We start from the raw sequence: 9,799 nt of genomic DNA on the forward strand, positions 1-9,799 counted from the left end.
ATGCTGCACAGCCCCGACCGACCGACAAACCACACGCAAAATGCATCATGCAAATAGACTTTTCAGGCTTTCTTACCTCCTAAATCTATGCAAGATTTTCTTTAGCACGGGGGGCAATCAATCACAACACATGAATCTGGTAGTTTAGGCGCGCCCTTATCCTGCAGGACGTTGCTCTAGTATCCCTTGTCTCCACACACACACACACCCGCAAAAAAAAAAAAAAAAAAAAAAAGCTCAGCCGCTGTTACCCCTCCAAATACTTCGACTATGTGGCCCGGAGGCAGCGTTTTAGATGTAGTGGTATTTCAGGATGCCAGATGACAAATAGTGCATCTTCTGTCCGCTCCTCACCTGCGCAAGACTAGCAATCGCCTATTCTCATCGTTATTAAATTCAATAGGGGGTACGTTGACGACCCGGCTACGGCACATGCGCAAACGAAAAGTCAGATTTCATTTCCCAAGGCTGTGAATGGGGATGGGGGGGCTACTGACTGACTGGGGATCTTGCTGTGTGTGCTCGTGTGTTTTTTTAAATGCACCCCAGTCCATTTATTATGTGTATTTCTGCTGTGTGCATTTCATAGCCTGTAACATCTGTTTTTTTTTCTTTTTAAATCAGGGTACCTCCCTTCCCCCCTCTGTCCCATCCCACCCCACCCTGCCTTGTCCTGTCCTGACACAATAAAGAAACCTCACAGACTATACATAACTATTTTGTCTCAAACCAAAACCAAAAACAGTGGTAATCTTATGTGTGGCTGGTAACATTTGAACTCTCACTATCCATTTGGCTGGTGGACAAAAAAGTTAATTTTGCACCCTGCATTTTTGCACATCTCGGGGGCTCGCATTTAAATTGTAAATTGATGCCCAAAATGAGCTGGCATGTCAACAGATCCATCTCCACAACATCTGAGAAGGTGTGTGATACAGTTGAGAGCTCTGGAAAAAGGCTAGTGAATGGATTTTGAGTTGAGATTGTTTTGTCAAACTATTATGTAAGACTCCAACTTTCTTGCTCTTTTTTAAGACATCTATTTTTGTGTAATTTTCTAATCTAATCTAAGTCTGATGGAGCACTTTCCTTAGATGCATAAGTATGATTATCTAGTTAGTTTAAATCATGAGTCAGTGAATGGGAGATGAGAGAAAAGTGTATTTATTTTATTTGTTTACTTATTATTTATTTATTTATTTACCTGCTTATTTCTGTAAAGACAAGTAGTTTGGAGCCTATCCCATTATGAATCTGCAGACCGTGGGGGAACACTTTGGACTGTTCCCAAGTATGCTACAAGGATTATTAAGATAGACAAACATTCATATTCACATTTACACCTCGGAGTAATTTGGAGTCTCCAGTTCACCCTGAGCTAGATGTGTTTGGACTGTGGAAAACATCTGAAGTCAAGACACCCTGAGGAGGACATCTGAACTGCACACAGACCAGGGCTAAAATCTTTGTAAAAGGATTAACTGGTTGATTAGTTGACAAAAATGAAAGGCTACTAAATCACAGTTCAGCTGCCAACCAGATAGGAGAAGCAAGACTATTGCTAAAATGAGGCTTAAAAGTGTAGATGTTGTATATTACCTTACTTGACTGTCAGAGCTGTTGTTTTTCATTGTGTGAACACGTCAGCTGATTTTAAAGTACAGGTTTTAAGAAATGATTTGCAAAAACAGAACTAACCAATAATAACAACACTAATGAGTATGATGATTCTGATCACGATAGAGACAAATGTTTCTGCCACAAGAATATCTTAAAATATTATTTTGCATAAATAATAATAATATAATAATAATGATAATTTAATAATTCATTTCCGTATTCATATATTTTGTTTTTTTCATGAAGGAATAAGGGTTAGATTTTAAGAATTTTTAAGTGAGCTTTTTTGTGGAAAAAAATGGATAACACACAAATTATTGTTCCAGAGATTTGTATGTATCTTAAAACATGTCTTAAACATTTACGTCAGATTAGTTTTGTAATGGGTTTTACACTCCAATGGAAACAATGTTTGAGTAAAGATTAAACATGAACAGTTTCATTAAAAAAAAATTCTCACAGTATATGGTATGCTGCTTGAAAAGTATCTTGTCTTCCTAAGATAATGTGCTGTTTTATGAGTGAGTGCTTTGACAAACTTTTGGGTCATAAAAAGAAGACAAACTGATGTGTCCAAGCATTGATAAGTCAAAGAACATACCTTTCTTTGGAGGCTGAACTTCTTGTGTTCGCTCTTTGGATTTCTTTGGGACATCAAAAGTGTTCTTTATCTGGGATACTTTCACACTTGGACTCTGATCTGCCACCCGAACCTGAGCTTTGGGCCCTTCAGGTTTAACCCGGCTCTGATGTCTCTGCATTTGGTTTGTTTCCCTGATGATTTCAGACACAGGCTTGTAGGAATCCACCTCACAGACATCCCCTCCATCTCTATTGCTCCTATGATCAATTACTGCTTTACGGTTACCATGGTAGTCGTTGCTGACCTGTGAGCTGACTCGTAAGTGCTCAGGGTACATTTCTCTTTGGCTTGAAGAATCCGGTTTTGGTCTTTGGATGTCATTGTGTGACGTTACTTCGGGTATGTGAAGTGTCTCTGCAGAGGAAAAAGAATTTGGGGGCTTTTTAACAACAGGCGGAGGTGAGCTTTTATACCTGGATCGTCTCTCCATGAATACTCTTCTCTGCAACATGTCCATGTCTTTTGGCTCTTCATCTGGATATTGTTTTGCAATACGTACACAATAGTCAAAGTCAACCATATCTCCATACTTATTGTCCATGTGGCCGAGTGAAAGATTTTCCCAAGGGCCGAGGTCAACTGACAGTCGACGTATGTTGGGTGGAGCGGTGTAAGTGCCCCTTTCGTTCCACAGCAAGCACATGTCCTGATTATTCGAAGGGTTGCATGGAGGGTCTTGGTTAAAATGAAAAGTGTGTCTCCTCTTGACTTTCTCCTCAGAACGCAGACGATCTTTGCCTCTTCTTTGCACATCAGTAGACATTAATTGTGCAGTTTTGAGCTTTATAAATGGATTTTTAGGTTTTTTGGGGACAGGTGGAGGTGGACCCTTGACTTTAGGCCTTTCTTTTGGAATAGGTTCCTCTGTGGGAACATTCTCTGGCACCATCTGTGGATTGACCGGACATGTACTGAGTTGTGTTTCTACTGATGTGTCTCTTTTAGGTAACTTCTGAGTTGAAGGTGGAGGTGTGACGACAGCCGAGGAGCAACCCAGCTCACTCTGTTTTTTTAAGTTTGCGACCTGCAGCTGTCCATCAGAGCCTTCATTTCCTGGCAAAGGAATCAATTCGCATTGTTCCAATGAAAATGAGGACTTGTCTTGTAGTTGTGGGACTTCAGAGGTAGGCGTCCGAGCCCTCGGAGGGTGAGAGTCGGCTGCTCTGCAGAGTGCTTGGCTGCCCTCCTTCATTGTACCCAAATTGAGAGAACTGGCTTTAGCCCTCTTAGACACAGCGCCAGCGAAACTTCTCAGATGGGACTGATCCACTCCAACTTGGGTTTTTTGTGCAACAAACCCGGAATTGGGGTTTTTCATATCTTGACTTTTAGATTCATCCACCTTTTGCAAGTGTGGTTCCCAATTTGACTGCATCTCTCTTTCCTCACATGGCTCCTGCTGTATAATTAACTGGTCTGCTTCATTAAACATGCTCTTCGAATCATCACTGCCCTTTCTCATTCTTCTCACCACACCGCTGCTGTTCTGTGTTGACAAGTGAGAAACTTGCTCCTTGCTGTGGTCATTCATGTGTTGCTCCCTCTCTGCTTTTCCTCTCCCAGTTGTCTCAGCGTGGGCAGCTTCAACATGACTGACTCCTTTTAGCCGGCACCTGCTGCCTGTCACTTCAGGCAAATGTTGACCCATTTCCTTCTCAAAACAGGCTCCGGGTGAACTCCCAGCATGTGCTTCCACACTGTCAGTCGTGACTAAAAGTGTGTCTGGTTTTCTTCTGCTTTTTTTCTCATAACCCCTTTCTTGTAGGATATTCCTGGAAGGTGGAGGAAGGTTATCGTCCTCATAGGTAGCAGAAGTGTCTTTCTCAACTCTTCTTTGAATAGATTGTGGATTCTCTGTATTTATCCTGTTGCCAAAAGTAACAGTATTTTCCTCATCAGATGACATCCAAGTCTCATCCTTCTCAAGCACCACAAAGTCATCCTCATTAGATGGATCGCATGAGGCTGTTAGACTTCTAATTTGAGTGTCAGGATCTGACCTTTTACAACCAGTTGCTGATTTCTTTCCATTTCCATTATCCTCCATAGCTGTAGTCCCAGTATAGGCCACAGCCTTTTTCTCAGTGCCTCGCTTTTTGTTTATGGGGAGCTTTGAGGTTTGTCTGATCTCTTTTGGGTTCAGGACAGTTTTTGACTCCTCTGCATTTCGAGTGAGACTCCGACGCCCCCTGTCTCCACCCACCCACTCTGCCCTGGTGTTTAGAGAGTGCTCCTGCTGACCTAGAGGCCTGATTGGCTGCCCAGTTTGGGGGTCTGTACGTGCAGAAGTGACTGTGTGCCCCGTAGCCAGGCGGGAAGAGACACTGATCCCACTAGTCCCACCAATACTCTGAGGGGTCACAAAATTGCCATCGTCCTGATCTCTGCCCTCATCTTGTTCCGTCATCGCTGACTGTTGTGTCTCTCCAGTTTGCTCAGACCAATCTGAATTATCGAGTGACTCTTCATCCTTTTCAGATAGCTTCTCCAGTTTCTGGCCCATGGTCGTTGTTCTGTCTCACCATTAGGGAAAGAAAAATACTAATGTCAAGACACAGCAGCAGTTTTATAAGCAGGTCACAAATGTGTAATGAGGAGATGGCTTGCCTCCACATCCCAATGACATGATATCATTCTACAGGCCTTGCTGTCTATCCTCAACCATCCTGGACCTTCTATCTCTATTTTTGTATATTCTTCTCTAACGCTCACACTTGCCCTCCCTTGGCCTCTCTATCTATCTCTCCCTATTCTGTAGGGAAGGAATGCTGTGGTGGCTAAAATTAAAGTTGGTCTGACTGCTGCCAGTGAGTCAGGAGGCCAAAAAGGAAACAAGACAAGTGAGATAAGAGGTCAGCCGCCAAGTGCCAAGGTCAAATAAAACACAAATTTGATCTATTAAATGCTGCTAAATTCATGAACACTAAATCATTTTAAATCATTTTGATGCTCTCTGGAAGTATAAGTCTTGAATTACATCAGATCTTGTTTTTGAATGACATGCAAGTTTAATAGCTCATTTCTGTAAACATGTCCCTTCAGAGCCAGCACAGTGTGAGACATCATGCACTGTCAATTACTAGTTTGGAGACAAGGCATGTTTGTCCTGTGTGTGTGTGTGCCTCCCTTAAACTATCTGAATGTTTATGATTGTTTTGGTTACAGGGTCTACAGAAAGGTCACCTGGAATACGTGATTCAAGTCACAAGTTCCTTGACTTCCGAACCGAATTGTTTGTCTGAGGCTCGATGAGAACAGAGTTTAACCACAGACATGATGGATGGTGGACGAGAGATTATTGCAGAGGGGAAAAAAGCTCAACAGGTATTAAAGTGGCATGTGGAATCTGAGTATTTATAGGTTACAAACAAACAAGTAAATGTGCACAAGTATTGTTACATCAGGTAGGTTTCACAGACTTAAGTTAAGATGAATCTAGATGGATCGAGTGAAATGCTGAGCTGTCATATGAACATTTTCCCTTTTGATTTTGTCAGCTGAAAGATGAGTGAGGAAAGAAAGGTGCCTGAACCTCTTCACCCTGCATCTGCAATCATGCGCTCTGCTGCTTAAGCTATTTCAAGCCTGAGAGGCGTTGAGTGACACTTCATTTCCTTTCGAGCCTATTTAACCAACGTGCTTGTCCATGGCACGTAAATGAAACTATTCCCCTCAAATCTTGGCTTCTGTTTTTGTCTGTAAATTATCTTGTTCTCTACATCATACTTTCACATGACTAGAATTTGAAGAAAAGTTGGCTCAGAGCTGAGTTTTTGATCAGCTGGATGTCCTTCTGCTGAATATTATGTCTTTTACACTTTAGCTGGTTCCTGGCTGACATTGTTTAAGTACAGCTCTGGTTTTTCTGGTGTGACATGGCTCACAACAATCCAACAACTTGACAGATGCATGCGCTTGAAGCTTTAGTGTATCTGAAGTGTTATTTTGGGACGTATGTGTTATAATGGCAGCTGTGGGAGGCATCTGTGACATTGGCTTGTGAAACCCCCTCCTTCATTCAGTCTATCTATCTCTATCTCTCTTTCCATTTCCAATTCATGTGTCTCTCATGTGTCCAACAGTAAGCACACAGATTATAAAAGACTTGTGACTTAGAGTACACAAACTATTACCCCGGTCTTAGGATAGGCTTTGTTCTTGCCAATAGAATAATCTGCCAGCTCTTTAGCACAATTTATGAGTGTATGTAGTGTAGCTCAAATTCAAATAGCCTGTACAACAGTTTGATGTTCGGATGCATAATCTAGTTAGATAGTAAAATTTTCATAGCTTTCTAAGGCAGGACTAAGAGTCATAAAATAGATACATGTGCTGCTACTTTATGGTGGCTTGGTGGATTTATGTAATATACCAGCAAAAATTGTCACTTGAATAATAATAAGAAATATATAATACATTTTTATTAACCACATGAGAGTACAGTATAACATCATACATTAGATATGGCACTTTCTGACATCTTAAATAAAGTTTGCACTTTGATTAAGGTTGAAAATCTTAACTTTTACTTGATCTTTAATATTTAAAATCTCCTACTGGCCCGTTGTTACAGTACTGTAGGGTACAGTGGCTATTCTTATAGATGCTTCCCTATAAAGAATTTAACTGTCTGCACAGCACAGTTAAAATGGGGTAAAGACATTTAGGGACCGCGAGATACTAGATTAGAGTAAGTAGGTACTTACTGCGGTTGATGTTTCAAACTGATGCTCTGCCTGCCCTTCGTCCTGCAGGACTTTGGTCCTTTTGGGAGATCTTCTCCTTCAGCTGTTACGTGCCCCGTGATGTCAGAATGACTTCATTTGACTAACTCAATAAAAGCGCTCTCTGCTCTGTTCATTTAACTAAAAGAGCGTGTCAAAGCCTGAGGCATTTAATCGAAGATGTAAATTGCAGTTTTCTGACTATATTAATTTACTCTATTTTTCTAACACAGTGATTATGTAACTTATGTACTTATGTAACTTAAGTTATGAATGAAAAGTTGAATTCATAAGGAATAAAAGGCACACTTTCATACGACTTAGAAATAACTATCCAAAGAAGCAGTATTTTATTTGGTAATAAAATGTATTCTCTCCAACACTGAAATTGTAAAAATCTTTTTTAAGATTAACTTTTTCAGTTATTTTTTCAGTTTTAAGATTCTACAGAACAATATTGTCCAACATGCACAACAATCAGCTGAACTGAGAGAGTATGCAGAGGAAATGGTTTATTTCCATGACAAACATTACATCATTTTAACAAAATGTAAAAAAAGTGCATCACACATGAACATTGGCAATGTACAGTACAGTACACAAAAGTTAACAAAAAACAAATAACGTAACAAAATCTTACTCCCAGGTAGGTTTTTTATGTTCTACATTTTTCACTCATTCAGTCCAAACATCCCAAGCTCACATGCTTTCGGGGCAGACTTGTGCTCTATAAATACACTCTATAAATGCCTGGATCCCCCTTTAACTTACAATATGTCTTAATGTCCCTCCTCACAAACCTCCTCAACATCTGGCTCTTAAGTAGGATTGTCAGTGTGACGCCTGCTGCCTGGGAATAATGCAATAAAAATATTAGTCATTGCCATTTTAATGGAGCCAGAATATGTTTGCTTAAATTAGAGATGGCCCAAAGTCATTTTTTTGCAGTGGTACAAACACGAGAACTTAATTAGGAGTACTTCTCAATACACAGTAGCATTATCCGTGCTTTTCTTAATATTGACCACATCTGCAAGCTAATGTACTCAATAGCAAATTGTAGAGAAAAATATATACAGACTGGTAAATTTCAAAAACTTAAAATCGATCCTATCTAATGTTTTAATGTAAATGATAGTTCTCATTCCAGCAAGTTAGGTTCTTCAGCCAGCTATTGAACCAATACAGTGTACCACAAGTTTCAACAATATCAAACAAATACAATATTAATATAGGCTATTAATAAATGGAAGTCCATCAGTTATGTGTGTGTTGGGAGGAAGGAGGAGGCCGCTGTGCAGGAGCTTATGTGTGTTTGCATACATTATATTATGTGCCAAGTTATACATTGCAAGGAGCATGGTTATTATTGGGAGTGAGGGTAAGTAATGTACAAAAAAGCCAGACCATCAACACACACACACACACAGAAACTTTGCAAAGCCGTGATGCTTTATGATAGGGCTAAGGCCAGGGTTAAGGCACTTAAATACTAAAACAAATTCAAAACATGAAGCAAACAAGCAAACGTATTGCTGTGGTCTGGGAACACAAGAATTTAGTGCGTATAACCTCACATGAATGTCAAGCACCCTGACCAGGCCCACCTGTTGAGAGTGTTAACACACTGAGTACTACTGGCTTAAATTAGAATCAGATTCATAATATATTAAAAGAGTAGATCGACACTTTGGGAAGACACTCATTCACTCTTTTGCTGATACCAATCTCATGTCTGTCTATATGGTAAATATGAAGGTAGACCTTGTGGCGGTTGGCTAATCTGAGAATAAAGATTGGAAAAACAGCTAACCCTGTTTTGTCCAAAGGTAAAAATAATCCACCTAATAGCATCAATGCTCACATTTAGAAGTGTAAAAGCGACTGGCTGCCATTAAGATATAATAGATTGATTTAATGACATTCACAGGTGCTTCTTGGTGGATTTTGTTACCCTCTGACAGAGCCAGGCTAGCTGTTTCCAGTCTTTAATCTAAGCTAAGATAACTGGCTCTGGGCTGTAGCTACATAATGAACGGAGAAACACTCAGAGCTTTTCATCTGACTCTCTGCAACAGAGTGAATAAGCTGAATTCCAAAACATTTGAACCATTCCTTTAATCTTTTTTTCAAAGCCTTAGGCAACTTTTCCAATTCGTAACATTTCTTAATTATTATAATTGTAATATTTAACAACAAAATTATGGCAACTGTATCTGTTTTCAGTTTCAAACGGGTGTCTACCACTTGCTGTCAACAACTTGCTGAATGTGCCTTAAGTTACATTATGCATACATGGCCACATGAGGGAAAGAACAGGTTAAAGGCAAAACCAAATTATTTAAATCTAACTAGTGGAGAAAGCCTGCAGCTCCCTGAGATCCAGTCAAGGGAGGAGAGGGAACACAGGATGCATTGTTTGTCTACTGATCTAATTTATGAAAAAACAAAATATACAAAAAATATACAATAACCTCATGGTTTGAGATGCTTAAATAATTTGCATTCATTCCTTGCACAGTTCTTCTGAAGCACTCAGTTCTTTAAACACAGTAATAACACTTTATGTGCTGCTCTTGCATACAAACAGGCATCACTCAGTACCTTTCTAGCACACCCAGCGTGCCAAAAACCGGAAGAACACAACATCGACCAAACAGAAAAACTTGCCTGTGGCACAGCAACTTTGGATTGGTGGCACAATTTTTTCTTTTTTCTTTTTTTTTTTTTACAAAACTGCTTAAAAACATGCCTGAAGCTGTTTGAACATGTACAAAATAATTCCAAATAACTAATAAAGAAAATAACCTGA

This window comes from Scomber japonicus, chromosome 19, assembly GCF_027409825.1.
Source record: "Scomber japonicus isolate fScoJap1 chromosome 19, fScoJap1.pri, whole genome shotgun sequence".
Taxonomy (NCBI): Eukaryota; Metazoa; Chordata; class Actinopteri; order Scombriformes; family Scombridae; genus Scomber; species Scomber japonicus.